The following is a 16,517-nucleotide window of genomic DNA, read 5'->3' as shown; positions in this document are numbered from 1 at the left end:
AGACGTCAACATCTGGGGAGATTTATTGCAACCTGCAAATACCCGTTTCTCTCCAGTGACTTTAAAGAAAGCCAAAGTTCAGTAATTGTGATACTACAGCTCCTATAGATACTACATTACACTAGTGATGTGCAGAGACAAAGGTCTTAAGTGAGGCAAAGTCCACCTTACAACACCAGCTGGGGGACAAGGTGGAGGAAAACACAGCAGGTCACAGATGTCCCACAGCTGTCCACAGAGGGAGGTGAGTCAACAGAGGGAAAACAGCAGGAGACTCAGGCAATAAAAGGCCTTTCAGGTGGTCTGGTGCTTCCAGAGACTGCCTCCATGCTTGCCACTGGGGGAATATGGAGGGCTTACCTTGGCTTTTAGATGCAGGGATCCCTAATTCGTAAGGAAACGAGAGCCTCCAGCTTGCAGCTTTTTTCCTCTTTGATATGTGATATTTGAGTTTCCAACAAAGCATCTTTGCCTTGTGATCAGTCTTTGAATTCCAGCTTTATAGAACTTAGTGACTAAACTCTGCTTGAGATCTATGGAAGCATTGTTTCATACTGTTTACTTTTCGTTGCATTAAAATGATACTAAAAAAGCACAGGAATAGCACAGAAAATGTTAAACTAGTTTGAATTTGTTTCTAGGGCTTTGATTTTGTTTGTTTATGTGCTTTTTTGGGTTTTTTTTCTGCATTATGAAGTTACTTAAATTCATATTCATTATTCTTCCAACAAAACAAGGTGTTTAAAAACAATTATCTAACCTTTTTCTGGAGATTTTTCACCTGTTTTTTATTTTTATTTTGCATATTATTTTTTTAAATAATTTTCTTTCTTTATTAGAAGCCAAAACCATTACATTTTTCTAAGTGAAACATGCATTAGAGAAATTGTAACTAAAAGAGTCCATAAAGATAAATATTGATTTAAGACATGCTCATACAAATGAGGAAAACACTCTCTTGTGACCTCATAAAATCCGCAGCTTTAATTGACCCAAGAAGAAAAAGATTGATTACTTTCTTTAGCCTACTTAAAAAAGGAACTCAAAATATATTTTTCCGAATATGCTGTTTCTGAGGACCTGATGGCCACTTCCATCTCCATTTGTCATGTAGAACAAATGTCTAAATGTTAAACTTCACAGTGAATTTAACATCCCAGTAAGAAAGCCTTGAGGAAATAGAAACGTGCTTCTGACAAAGTAATGTGATTTTAAAATTTCAGTGTATTAGATTACCTCTTCTCTCTGAGGGACTAAAAGGGCAAAAAGATTGCAACAGCTACAGTTACTTTACAAAGTTTTCTGAACAGCATCATCTCTGAAGTTAAAACTTGGTGTGGTCTATTGGGAATGCTGCCAATTAATAATTTCATTGTAGGAGCTGAAGCTCATACAGTGAAGCGGCCACATGAAGAAAAAACTTTAAAGTTCAAATATGTGGAAACTGAGCCTTAAGTGATCCTATTTTAGATGCTTCTTTCAAGAAGACAGACTCTCTAGGCTTTCTCAGCAGTCTATAGGTAGAAAAAGACTTCTCCTGAGCAAGGTACAGAGCACTTCTACAAGCTTCCTTTTTTTTATTTGGACTCTTGTGGAGCCAGTCACTGTGCCTTGGCAACAGTGGAACCCTAAACAAGTAGCTCCTACTTTTAAGGCACCAAGGTGTTGTGACTTCAAAGAAAACATTGACAATTAAACCTGAGAACAACTGAAAAGCTCAAAAATTGGACTTGGGTAAACTCTGTGATCTACTTCATTAAAAAATAATGCTTCTTTCACAGAAATAAGAGGGACAATAATCAAGAGGAAAAGTGAATTAATTTATGTATACTTTGCCTTTCTGAATAACCTCAGCTTCTAGTTTGTAATATCATACTGGTAAGCTCTAGAACACATCGCAATGTTAAACTATTTGTTGACTGCACAACGTTGTATTATGGGAGTTAATGGTTTAAGCCAACCATTCATCTAAGATAATCTATTTCTCTAATCGTCATATTGATATTTTGACCGCTTCATCGATGCATAGGAAATTGATACGTTCAGTGCAGTTGTGGAAGTTAGACATGTAAATTATATATTGCACATAAAATGAATCCTAAACCTTAAAACATTCCTTTTATACTGCAGTGATAAGGCCGAATGTCTTTATAATAAGACAGAGATGACCAATATTGTCACCTCTCATTCCACAATCATTTTTCTTTCACTTACCATTATGATAAAGAGTCTCATTTGCAAATCGTGTGACTTTAAAATTTAATCTAGCACCTGGTTGGATAAATAAGGTCAATTTAGGATGAAGTAAATGAATACTATTACACTGAACATCTGTCACTCTCTTTCACTGCAATTCATCTGATAAAATGGTTAACTCTTAATCAATTTCTTGACATAATAGGAATGAAGTCATCATAATAGAGCACTGTCATAAGATCAATGTTTCCAACTTTGAAAATAAATGTCTTGGCTCTGCCTCAGCATTACCGTGGCAGCTGGAGACCATTAACCTAAGACAACTTTTGTTTCCATTGACATTATCTCTAAATTAAGAACATACTTCTGAGCACTTTTTTGTGGAGTATCAAGTTTTTCAAATTAATTTTAAGAGTATAAAAACTTGTGTTGCATAGTATTGCTACTTGAAAGAAGCAATTGCAAATGAAAGGCAAATTTTTAGTAAAAGTAACCATATCTACAAAATTAAATTACATGTACAAGAAATGTCAATGTATAAATATGAAATATTAACAAGAAAATATGCTGAATAGTAGAGTATTACCAATACAGTAACATTTTAGAACCATAATATTCTAGACATGATCTCACAGGTCTCAAATTGTGTATGTAGAATGAATATTAATACACTCATTTAAGATATTAACCTTATTAAGATTAATGATTAAAGGCATATACATCACTGAAATTAATATGGTTTTTACATTCTGAATTTTATTCATTCTTTGCCTCTGGTTAAGCCTAATTCTGGAGGTAATCATAAATAAAGACAAGAGAGTACAAAGATTTATTAACAAAACACCAAAATTAAAGAATTTTACCAGCTAATGCCATGGACAAATTTTTAAAACCTCCTGCAAATTAGTAGTGGAAGTTGCTGATATTTTATTTTCATCATTGTTCTTTCACTTCTGTTTGCAAATTGCCCATCTAGTTTTCAATATGTTTGAATGTGCTGGTTATTCAAAAATAGTCAGAAGTATGTACAGTAAATTACTATATTTGCCTGTTATGCAGTCCTGTTTTACGTTCCCTGATTCCAAGAGAGCTATATAACTTAATATAAACAGTACCATATGACTGATGTAACTAGCCAACACATAACAGATTGCCAATAGTACAAGCTGAAATTAACTTTCTGGAGATATCCCAGTGTCTTGTTTAAAAATTGCATTTAGTGATGTTAATATACAAATAAAATCTGAGCATTGAGTACCAGTGAAAACTGAGTAAAAACCCACCAAAAAGACAGTTGCATAATTTTTTTTTTCTTCCGCTTATGCCATCCAAATATCTTTTCAAAATAGGAAGCAAAAATTAATACCCCCAGCAACACTCCCCTGCTTCTGGAGAAAAAAACATATTTATTCATTCAAGTAGAAGACTAACCTGCCACTGAGCTTAAGGAACCCAAGAGACCATTTAATTCTAATACATTAGGAATCTCTAAGGTGTGTGAAAATGTCGCCTGATGTCACAATGATGGCAGTTCACAAATTATGACACACCACCAGGTTATTCTCCTCACTTTAATATACACAAAACCTAATCCTGACTGAATACCTCTATAGTTGCATACTGGTCTTAGTGGCAACTCTTTCTCTGTATAGACAGTACGTGATAGCCCGGCCACCTAATCAGGGCTCTTAATTCATATGCTTAATTTAAACTCTCACATTACTGGAATGTGCACGTCTCTAACCTTTGACCAGACGGCTCAGTTGTCAGAGACTTCTCCCTTCCTCTGCACATCTTCAAAAAATGCCTGGACAATTACCCTCCCCAGGTATTCCATGAATTTTGAAAGACACACTCAAAAATGACTGGGCAGGACATGAATGAAAAACTCATGACTTTGGCAGCTTGTAGCCCTCTCATACCACTTCTGCCATAAATAACTTGGAGGGGAACAGTGCAAACACGTAGCTGTCACTGCTCAAGGCTGTGCTGAATATGACTAGAACATAGAAAAATAATCAGAATTTACCATACTTCATAGCTGTACTCAGCTATATGGGACAGGTTTGATCGTCGGACTATTCTAGTCATAACAGTCAAAAGATCCATCATAACAACGTGAGGAAGGGTATTTGGAAAAAGGCAAAGTCTGGATCAGTGTATACACCAAAATAGAAGTCCTTGTTTTTCTTGATATTTTCACTAGCAAAATGTGTTGAACTTCTTTCTTTTATCACTGAAGTCCTTGTGCTTTTTTATTGGCAATAAACAAGAAATTGTACTCAGGTACTGCGTCGTTTAATATTGTAGACACAGTCACAGTCCCACAAGATGATGTCTGCATCACGCTGCTTCTAGAAATATGGCACCAAATGCTTATTCAACTGTGGCTGCGCACTTCCAATCAAAACCACCATTAACTCAGAAATTTTTTTTCTTAGGTGCAAACATCCTTACATAATCTTTAAAAATACTAGGAAATCACTGGTTATTAATACTTTCTCTTAAGGCTAACTTGCTTCCTCTCCAAGGTTGACATAAAACAAATTAAGCATTATTCTAATTAGATTTTTTCCCCCTTAAATTATGCCGGTATTCTAACAGATTACTTGTATTTCATATAAGCTGAATTCAGCTGGGACAGTAGATACACTTTTAATTTTCAGAAACATTTTAAGTCACCTAACAAGGTTGATGTGTTGATTCCAGGAATGCCCTAAGAACTTTGGTTGTGGGCGTTTCTTCTTCAAGAGCAAGAAGAAATATTATGGAACCGCTTCATTCCCGAGATGGCAGCTGCCAGGAGTCTTGTCTTATTCCAGTGAGAAATGAATTGTACAAAGCACTACAAAGGAATTAGTTAAACAGAGCAATTTCCTTTGTGTATGTCTGTTGCAAACACCTAAATCCAGAGGGAGCAGGCATGATGGTTTAAGAGAGAAAAGAAAGAGTGCTAATTGAGACTGACTTCCTTTGGTCACAGGGAGATTTTTAACACAGTTGAATGGGCTTTAAAGAGAACAAACCAGACTTTAGTATATTGACACTTCAGTTGCTTCCTTTATTAGCTGTTTGTAAACCTAAAGAACTTACAGTGACATGGGAAAATGGATTCAGTTTAAGATTAGAGCTTTAGAGTTAAGATTTGCACAGCAGCTTAGATCCCAAATGTCATTTTGACAGCTAAGTGCAAGGTGCGTACCTTAAAAACACTCCTCTGGCTCTGACCCTTAAGTGCCACATTTCTGCGGCTGGCACTACACATGGCTTGTTTCAATGGTTTTGGTGCCAAATCGTCTGGCATCAGCCCCAGTGGAAATACAGACTAGGTGATATCTCGCTTACAACAGTTGCTAGGTTGGATCATCCTTAAAACAGTGCAAAAATCTATTTAATTTGTAAAAAGTATGGCATTTTAAAAGAAAAACTAGGAGCGTGCCAGCTTCTATTGCCTTTTAGCTCAGTGGGTAGAGACTAACTTAGATGTAGGGGAACTCGGTTTGGGTTTTCTCCCTGCCTGGGCTAAGCAAAGATTTGAGACAAGTTATCCCCAGTTACTAGGCAAATATTCTACCTATGAAAAGGGCGGGGGAGGGGAAGACAGCGTGGCCATCCTCCTGGTGACACCATGCTGGTGGAAGAGCCAGGGCAATCTTCCAGTGGATAAATATTGCATTTATATATATATATACACACAGTGTATAACTGGGGATTAGGGACTAAGGTGTTCAGTAATTTTAGGACCTGCCCAGCACGGGAACTAAACGTTCTGCAGAACTTTCTTGGTAGGATTCAAAATACTTCAGAAGTGAGATCACAGGGGAGTAAGGATTATAGGATCCAAATTTTGAATTTATGTGCTTAACTGTCACTTTGGTGTCGTAGCCCCAAATGTACAGAAACCTAATATTATGAGATGAATTACAAAAAGACTGAGACAAAGTCACTTCTTACGGGTAATTAAAAAGTACTTAGCTTCGTTGTTTCTGATTTTTTGGAGTTTCTCATATTATTTAATTAATACAGCCCTTAAGGTTCATTTATACTTCGTGTAAATCAAATATAAATGAGCTGGAGATATTACCATGGGAAATGAAATGAAATTAATTAATATATTACTTGATTAGTTCTTATCATTAGTTCTTAATAATTAGTTTTTTTCCTGTACAATTAAGAGATGCCTGCGCTATAGGAAAAGCCATAAAAAGTTAGCGTGTTTTGTTAAACATCATTCTTGGCCTCCGGATACCCCAAATTACCAGCTATTATAGAAGGATTCACATTCCTTAGCAACCATGAATTGGTCCTGTTAGTCAGGTGCCCTTGCTAGGGTGTTATTTCTCAATGGCATATTGATTAACATGGAGAATCAGCATGTTCATCAGAAAGCAATGAGATTTTTGGGATGTTGAACAGATGCAGGTTTATGCACAAACCCAGGCTGGTTGTTAAACACAGGTTCTGAGGACAATATGTTATCTGTTGGGAGCATTCCTATGGAATTTTGTTCTCTCATCATTCATGCTTACTTCTCTCATGTATCTTCCTTCTCTCATATAAGGTCTGACAACTAAAGTGGCAGTAAATAGCATGACAGCCAACCACACAAAATCAGTCTTTCGAAGGCTGTGTACCCCAAATACTGTTATGTCACACGGAACCAATACAGAACATCATAAGGGCACCTGAATACGTGCTCCCTCCCTCTGTGGTGTGATTTCTGAAATGACAAACTTGTTAAGGATTATGCAACAAGCTTTCAATACATTCATGTATTTTGTCCACTAACAATGTCCTGCTGTGAATACTGTACTACTAAAGGAAAAACCGATCAGTGAAAATATTTTACAACTCATGAATTGAACTTGGCACAAAGCATGCGTAGCTTAAAAAAATATCTATTAATATTCACCTTTGTTATATACTACGTATGGTAGACATGTACTTTGACAGAGGCAAAGCAAAATACTGTAACCGTAGCCTATATAAAAGTGTCCTTTTTTGTCTTTTTTTTTCAAAGAAAGTGAAATACTAAATGTTCTAGGAGGGTATACTTAGACAATTTAGAAATCTCATGTAGGAAAATTAGAGCTATGTATGTTAAATAGGCTCTTTTTAATGGAAGACTTTTTGAATCAGCATCTTAAAGACTTTTAGAATTATATTGCTAACAATACTGAATCAGTTAATTTCCTCTCATTAAAACTTCAGTTTTATGGGGAGTGACATTTGCATTAGTCTCCAATGATTATAAGCACTGTAGAAAAATGGGAAATATATTTTAAAATAGCTCAACACTGCTATCAGTTCATCAAGAAAAATTCACCATGAAATATGCCGTTCCCAATGGAGAGCTAGTACAAGAAAAAACCTACTCCGTCCTTGCAAGTGTCATGTTTAATGAATGTATTTGACAAATTCTGAGATCTTTGTAATACATAACGACACCGAATGATTGAAGCAGACTATTAAATATATTCCTACTATTCAGGTTCAAATTAAACTGCATGAGTATACAGAACAGGTACGCATTTCATTTCAACTGCTGATACGGAAATCCCAAAGCAACACGTTTATCAATTTATGCACATTGCAATTAGAATGTGTTAAACTATCCTATCAAAGATGGAGCTTTAAGAGAAAATTAAAGACTCTCCTTTTCTTGATGGGTACTTTAAAATGAAATTTGTATGTAATGAGTAAGGCATGATGTTAACACACAAACTTTAACAACTATATCTTAACTGTGTCCCACAATTTGTGAATAATGAAGAAACAACAACCATCTTTAGGAGGGACTTGGCATTTGCCACTTCTGGCCATTGACTGAGTTGAACAAGAATATTCCATTACGTATTTAGATAAATGACTTGCACTCAGACTTCCATATGAACGTAATGATTTCATCTTTATCTATATTAACTACTGACAGCATGGATATTCAAACCCCCAAATTTTCATTGACTTAATGTGAGTTTAGTGTAGGTTAATAATTTAACAAATGGAAAAACGCAATTTTTGATTAGCATACAAATTTGTGGTTTTGCCTCTTTGGGAGGTACAAATAACAAAATAGCCAATTAAACCACATTGAGCTTTGACTTGGTAATTTTTCTTCTTCCTTTGCACCTTGGGTAGGGTTTTCAAAAGGACTGAGTAATGAGTAGTTCCATAGAATTCAATGGCTGAGCTGATATCACTGGAAATAAAGATAGGCCAAAAATGAATGCTTTTGAAATACTATCTAATACCATCTGTATCCAAAAGAATAAAATTATTTTTTGCTTATTGGATAATTTTCTGTCTTTTTACCCCATTTATGTTTACTACACTTAGGATTTGGAGTAATGTCTGTGTATTTCATACACACATAGACATGATGAAAACCTGTTAATACCTTGTACAATCATGAGAATAATGAATAATCCAAATATCCAAAATAATTTTTTTGCCAACTAGAACTTTATTTAAGCAAATCCTTAATATAAAGGTATGTCCTTTACTTCCTGAATCAATTCTGAACCTTTGCAGTAAAAGACTTGACTATAATGTGCTTCAATATTTGCATTTCTGCAGAGCAAAGCATTATTGTTATTAATATACCCAAATGTATGAAAATGCATAGTTAAAATAAGTCAGTAAAAATTCTACTGCAAGCAATGTACTTTCCATATGAGTTATTAATAACAAAAGAATGATGCTTGTCAATGACTAAATGCTGCACTATACCGTATTACACAGTAGCAAGCAGAACATTTCATACACTGCACATTATTTTTCCTTTTCCTTATTTAAATCTTTCTAGTAAGCACACACCATGACAGCCGGAAACACAACAGTGACTGAATATGCGCAGATACCACTAGATCATTCTTCCTCTATTAAAACCATATTGCATGTAGCAATGATGTCCTGGCTGCTCCGTGTTATTTCTGGGTCAGCATCATATCTCTTCAGTAAAGGTGTTTTTTGCTGCTGGCCTGACTTTCTCTCACTCTGATTTAACTGACATAGTTGAAACCATGCCAAGGTGAGAGAGCATTTCAAGTTCAGCAATGAGGAAAGCAGTTTGGGCAAATGCCATGAACAAGCGGCTTTACGAGAAAGATGTGGAACAGAGATTTAGTGCACGATATTCTTGAAATGAGGAAGACACGCACATTTGCACAGTGAATATTGTTCTACTTTCCTCTTTCCCTCCCAGAGGAAACAGAGGTCAAAGAACATGTATTATATTTCATTCCCCCCAATACAGTACTCTAAATTTTGAATTAAAGTCTGAAGATGGACGCATTTAAGTAGAGAAATTTTTATGGCAAATCCTATCTATAGACAAGCGTCTGAAGGAAAATAATTCATTTAGGTCAAGGTAAAATGGGATTTTCTTTAGTCAAGTCCAGAAGAGAAAGAACTGTCATAGCATTTAAGAAGCAAACAGTGTTGTTTCAATAATACGGCCTTCTGTTTCCCTTATTAGCAAGATAATCTAGGTAGTAGGTACTTTATAATTATTATCGTTGTTTGTTGTAAATGTAAAGCCTTGCAGTGACACAGGCAGTGCTCCTGTGTCCCTGCACTAGGTATTGTGCAAATAGAAGAGCAGAGGCAGGCAATTTAGATTTAAGGCAGCTCATTGTCAAGTGCAGGCAGACAGAGACTGCAAAGGCACAACGAGGTAACGTTAGTCCGTATGAGTGACAACAGTTTTGTCAGGGGTTGTGTAAGCATTGCAACAAAGGAAAGGCAGAATTTGTGATTTGAAGGAAAACAGTGAGGCAGGTTGGCAGGTACTTATGGGATGTACCTTCAGATTATGGATGAAATCAAGAAAATGCATATTGGAAAAGTCTGCTGAGAGTGTGAGGGAACCACTGGGGATATATATATGTGTCTGGCTGACTATGTGCATGTGAACAGTCCTAAAACCACAGAGATGGCATGATTATGGGGTCAATAAAGTCACCCAGCAACAGAATACAGCATGACATTGTGACAGTCGTCATTTTCAGGACTATAGAAAAAGGGTTTTAGAAATCGAGGCACAAATTGAACAGTTTAACTGGGCAGTGTGCATGTGTGTAGAAAAAAATATCTGTATCATTTATGTTTTAATTTAAAAAGAAGCTCCCCAATACATTTCCTCCAGTAAAAACCAGTTAGGCTATGGTACTGGACCTTAACAGAGGTTCACATATGAATGAACCTTGGTGTGTACTTATTATCCAAAAGAAAGAAAAAACACCTAAAAGTCTCAAAGCTTCCAATCTGATACTAAAAAGCTACAGTGATGTGAAACACAGCAGCAGTCTGTGACACATGATTTCCCCAAGAATAAATAAATAAACATTTTTTGCCAGAAGCTTTCAGCTAACAAGGAAGGAGACAAGACTGAAAGCCAGAGCACTGCCTAGTGGGCATGCTCTAGGACAGTGGCTGGCCAGCAAGAGCTTCAAGACAGCTGGGAAAGGCAGTAATTTTGTAGAGGATGGAAGAAAAAAGTGGGAGGGGAAGGGAAAAGGAAAAGCAGTAAGATGGAATGTTTGGAGAGAAAAATAGGGTGCAGTTTGGCTACGGGAGTTTTCGTAAAAGCTTTTTTGGCTATGACTTTTTTTTAAACAGAAGTCATCATTGTGTAGCTGTGATTATTTTTGCGGTCTTCATTTCACCAGTTACAAAGGGTATGATCTCTTCAGTACAACTTGTTCATTACACTGGCACAATTCCCAAAATAGCCTCCCAATCAGGGTCAAATATAGTTGTGATTTGCAGTCTGTATTGACTGACGAGCCAGCTGACTGAGACAGCTGGTACATGATAGTCAGGCTTTAAGGCATTCCATAATTTCAATTTAATTTCAAAGGGTACACTCTAAGTAGGCACAAAATAAATAATTTGCATGAGGACAAAGATAATCTCCTGAAATAACTATGGTATTCATAAATTATACAGTTATAGAACAGCCTCTCATTATTTTTTATTGTCTGAGCGCAGTAGAGTTGGTGTCAGTATAATACTATAAAATACATACAGTACCATTACAAATGCATGTGCAGAAGGTTTACTGGTAGTATTATCGGTACAAATTACAAGAAAATACCATCTATGTTGTGACTGTGTGCATGGTTATGTATATGTATAAAACACATCAACAAACTCCACAGAATTTCAGAAGCCCATTTCACCCTTACCGTTATCAAATATGTGTGTTTAAATATGCCAACATTTATGAGGGCAGCTTCACTGGAACTAAGCTGCTAAGGATTCAGAAATTAAACATAAAATTGTGAGTGGATTTCAATGGCCACTACTTTTGAGGGCTGCTGTCACTTATTCTAGTCCTAAAGCAACCTCCGTTCTACACAAATTCTGATTAGCAATATACACAGTTAATCATTATTTCTATCTGTGATATGGAATCATGAGACAAGATCCTCTTTGTACTGAATGGTTAAGCCCACAACAACTCAGGCAAACAGCTCCTCCTTTGGTGTTTGGCAGGGTTTGAGAGACCTGAGATCTAAATTGCTCTAGAACAGGTGGAGGATATTTGGGATTTTTAATAAGTAGGCTTTTGGGACAAATCCAAAAGACAATTAGAAGGAACTAGAGCATAATTAATAGAAATAACGAGGAAAATAAAAAGTGTTATTCTATAGTCACTAATTGAGACTGGATGAACAGTCTGTGAGCTTCTTACAAAGGAAGGCAAACCCTTACTTTTCTGATATTCTAAACCTCACATACAAGTTTAGAATGCAAAACCTTTGCAAAGTTTAGGATTTGGTGAGATTTCATCTTTGTGGCTTGTATTTCAGCTTGTATTTCAAGAGCAAGGAAAGCCTGATTATATTTCCTTGGCATGTGAGTGCAAGCGAAGAGAATGACATGAGAAAAATGCCTCCACCTTTTTGCAGGCGTGACAAGCCAGGCGCAATGGCTTTGTTCGCTATGTGACAGGAGACCGCCGTGCCTGGCCCTAACAGGAGGAGCACAGCCCTCCCTGATGGCTGCTGCCTCAGGGGCTGAGCAAGAGCCTACCCAGAGCCTGGGAAGAGGGAGCCCCTCCATGGACTTCAGCTCTGGGGAAGCTGCATGCATCTCCCTCAGGCTTTTTGTCTCCAATTTTTTGCTCAGACAAGGCAAATCCATAAAACGTGTCAATAGAATATAAACTTAAAAGGCAAGAGGGCAATTAAGAAGCCTGTTGTGTTCCTGTTCGAATCAATGACCAAGGTGGATTGGACTCAAGATATGAGTGGGAGCCACTGAAGACAGAATTGTCCATGTACTTAAATACCATTCTCTTAAAAATAAACTCACCCCTGCTGCTGTTTCAAAAAACCACTCAAAAAGGTTAAATTGTAAGCTGGCATATGGAAGCTTTCTCATAAAATAAATAATACATGGAATCCTCTTAGAGGTAATGAGACAAACCATTACTTCTGCAAAAAAAAATATTTTTTCTCCATGCAAATATTATGATCTTTAATAATTATGTTAATTTGTCATTTATATTCACAGCTCATCTTGTAAAATCATTATATGTCTTAACATTAACTTTGATTGCATAAATATTACATTAACTTTGATCATGCAAGTATTGCACAATCACCATTTTAAATAGTTATGAAGGTGACTGAAGAGGTTCCAATTGAGTTTAATTTAACTGGATTAGGAAATATTTTTCCTTTGATTTTTAAGTAATACTTCTGATTTAGTTATTTTATATACAGATCATTGAAGTTTTCATTCTTTCATTAACTCAAACAAAAATGCTCATAGGAGCGTTTCTACAGAGTTTGAGGCCGACTACTGCATAATTATCAAATTATAGTTGTCTCTTCCCTTGTATGGGATAACTCAGAAACAAACTTGCGTCCTGATAGAGCAGAAATTTTAATGCTTGTATATCAGAAGCATGTTATTAATTACCATGATTAAATTCACCTGGACTACTTTGCGGTTAAATGATTCTTCCATGCTTAAGGCCCTCTATTTTGTTGGGTAGATTTGGGAATGTGTTTAATATTTTGCTGGACCCCAGCGAGTTCCTGATGACAGAATTTCCAGCCAGTTCCTCTATGGCATGGAGGGCTTTGATGCCTCTGAACAAATGGTAGGATATTGATTCACAGAAACTGGGCCCTTTTACCTTATGTGACCAGCAAAGCAAGCTGTCAACAGCTGTCTTGAATGCGTATTAGCAGAGTCACAGGGCATATAGGAACCTCTGTAAAGTATTGCTGACATTATAAATGGCATTTTATTCCCTAAATATTTTGAGGAGAGAGAATATGTCTACCAGAGTGTGATTTACTCATCTACAGTACTTGTTTCTACAATACTTGATTCACTTACCTGGCCTTTTAGAACATGAAATTTGAGTGACTCCTTACACATTGCCCAGGTAATTTTCACCTTCAAGAGTGATCTCTCCAGGATGTCCCCGGTGGGACGTTGCACTTGTGGAGAACAAGCAGAACCACATCCAGTTCCTTATTTCTGGAGGTGCTATGCCTGGATACAGCCTCACTTTGGTGGAAAAGGGCCAAAGAACCTTCGGTGTCTAACAGCATTATTTAAGAACATAACCCTTTTTTACATAGTTATATATCATCCTCGCAAATCTCTCCTAGGATGCAAACATCCACAGCTAACACAATCTTCTGCTGTATCTGGGAATTCTTTCCTTAGATCTACATTACCTTCTTCCGTCTGCCAGAGGGGAACCATAAACTCCTCCTCTGCTTCTTTGCACAGATTCATACTAGCAAGTCCAAGGCAGCTCTTCAGTGGCTCAGGTCTCCCAAGGAAAGATACCACAGTTCTGATCCGACCACAGTGAGGACTGAATGAAAAGGAGGGATGTAGTCCCAGATTCGTTAAACATCATCTCCAGTTTTTCCATAATCTGTTTCCCTGCTCAGAGGCGTTGCATGCCCTTTCTCGACCAGTCTCTTTTCCTCCTGTCTGGCTTCTGGATATTTTCCCAATTTGCAAAGCTGTTCTCTGCAAGAACAACTGGGGTTTCTCTTTCTTATTTTCTTTTTTCTGCACCCCTCCTCTTTTCTTTTTTCCTCCCAGAACGAGAACTTCAGATTGTCACCTCCTCCCCCTCCTTCCAGCCCTTCGTTCCTCTCTGTGGCAGCCTGGGTGTGGAAGTCTGTCAACCACAAGAGGCTCGTACATATCAAACAGGGTTTTCCATTGCAACTAGCCTACAGGACTCTGGTTTTGGCTGAAGCCATAGCAACTATTCTAGATGTGCTAAGTGCTGTCCTTAGAGATGGTCTAATCCAGTAGGGATAGGGGATTTCCGTGTATGTGTATTGGGATAAAATCTACTACAGGCTTTTTAAAGTAAAGAAGAGTTGATGAGTTTTTACATTTTACTTATGTTCTTTTAGAGAGAAATGCATCTTTTTAAGTGTTTGGTTGTAAATTCTGTTCTTGAGGCAAGAATCAAAAAGGAACAATTAAAAAATTACTTCAGAGACTCTAAATTGGCAAACGTTGACACATAATATTCATGCTAGTGTCTTTTTTTCTCTCTCCCTCTCTTTCTTTGGGGTAATTATGTCTCTTTTAAATTCAGACAGTGTTTTCAAAACACAGGTTAATATATCCAATAACTTTGCCTTCATATTGTATTTTTGAAGCCTTTAGAACATTAGCATATAAAACTGGAATAATGCTACTTAACTGCCTTCATGCATTAAAGTCTGTTTACAACACGTATTTTACTTTAGTTCTTACATTGCAGAGTTCTTCAGGAAGCATGAATAACTCAAGTAGACAGAACAGCAATTGAAAAACAAAACTAAAGAGCAAATGGGAACAGATTTCAATGTACCAAGACAAAAGATCTTTTCCTCTGGAGGATATAGTACTGAAAGAGATATTGTATTAACAGCTTCTTTTACAGTACTTTAATTGTAAAGATGCTTTAAATGAGTCTTTACCTTGTTACATTTCAACAGAAAAAACACATTCATAGTGATGTAAATCATAATTGATCATAACAAGCATATATTATCTATAAATAACCTAATCAACATTCAGCAAGGAGTTGCATAAATGAGCCCTTCTACATATTGCACCTTATAATGAGCCACTATACAACTAATGACTTATCAGTGCCATGGGCAATGAATGATTAATTAGTCAATTCAAAAGTGACTTTTTAAGGGTATAATTGCTACCTTTTCTAATTTCTGAAGGTTAGACAGAATTAATGCCATGTTGGCATACTAGATCTGATAGAGTAACAACTTTGTTTGTCAACAATGCGCTAAGAGCAGGGGTGGCTCCTGAGAGCTGATTGCGCTAAACCGAGTATGCACCCCGGTTATGGATGCCCCAGATGACAGTCAAGTACTTCACAGTGAATCTTGTCTGGTGAATCTTGGGGAAATTTAGGAGAGCAGCTAGCAAGTGAGAGCTGGAAGTGCCAGAGAAGACAAAGCATTCAGACCCCAGAGTGTGCTGCTAGCTTCGATTATGGACCATAACTCATTCCCTCCTCCAGCTGCTGCTGTCCTCTGCCTCTTCTTGCTTCCCATCTTCCCATTTGATGTTTATGTGTCAGCTTTGGGAGGGGTATGGACTAGACATTGCTCAGCACCTGAGTGGACAGAACTGCATTGCATGAAAATTTGTAGAAAAGGGCCATAAATATGTGTGAGACCAGAAGCAATTAACAAAAGAAGAATTTTCTTTAGAAAAAATGTGTTTGGTTTATATGCTGTTCTAGGAAGGCTTTCAAGATATCAATATACAGTATTATCATTCCTGGTAACACGCTGAACTACATTTGTGTGACCAAAAATCCACACAAACCAATGGAAAGTGTTCCACTGAATCCAGTGGCATTAGGTAAGACAATAAGTAAAGGAGATGAAAAGAAATCTTAAGTTAATTACAGTGATCTCTGTATGGGAACAGAAAGCCGTAGTGATGAAAGGAGCAGATTTCTCTGCAACATTTCTGTTTTCATGTAGGGGAGTCAGTGGAGGAACCAAAAGAGGCAAGATGAAAACTACAAGTACGTGATCATTTGGCCCTAATTCAAGGTTATGAGGCAGGAGCTCGACCAGCAGATGATCTGTTCTGCGATTCAGCAGTCTCACAGGGCTAATGAGAGCAAAGTGTCACTTCCAACGCCCATCTAATGCCCTCTTTCAAAAACCTTTGGGTACAATTGCTGACATGACATCAATTAAGCTAAGCAAAGTTGCTGCATATGTGAATAGAAAAAAAAAAAGTGTTTGTTAAAGCCACATATAACTTTACTGGAGGTTTTTGTTTGACCAAAGTTAAGT

General features: G+C 37.0%; 1 protein-coding gene across 1 annotated transcript in view; it reads right to left on the bottom strand.

The window, feature by feature from the left end:
* Window positions 1-16,517, bottom strand: part of KCND2 (potassium voltage-gated channel subfamily D member 2) — a 279,161-nt gene that overhangs the window by 122,878 nt on the left and 139,766 nt on the right. The gene's annotated exons all lie outside the window — the stretch shown is intronic.

This window comes from Rissa tridactyla, chromosome 1, assembly GCF_028500815.1.
Source record: "Rissa tridactyla isolate bRisTri1 chromosome 1, bRisTri1.patW.cur.20221130, whole genome shotgun sequence".
NCBI classification, from domain to species: domain Eukaryota; kingdom Metazoa; phylum Chordata; class Aves; order Charadriiformes; family Laridae; genus Rissa; species Rissa tridactyla.
This window is presented reverse-complemented; position numbering and strand designations above follow the sequence as displayed.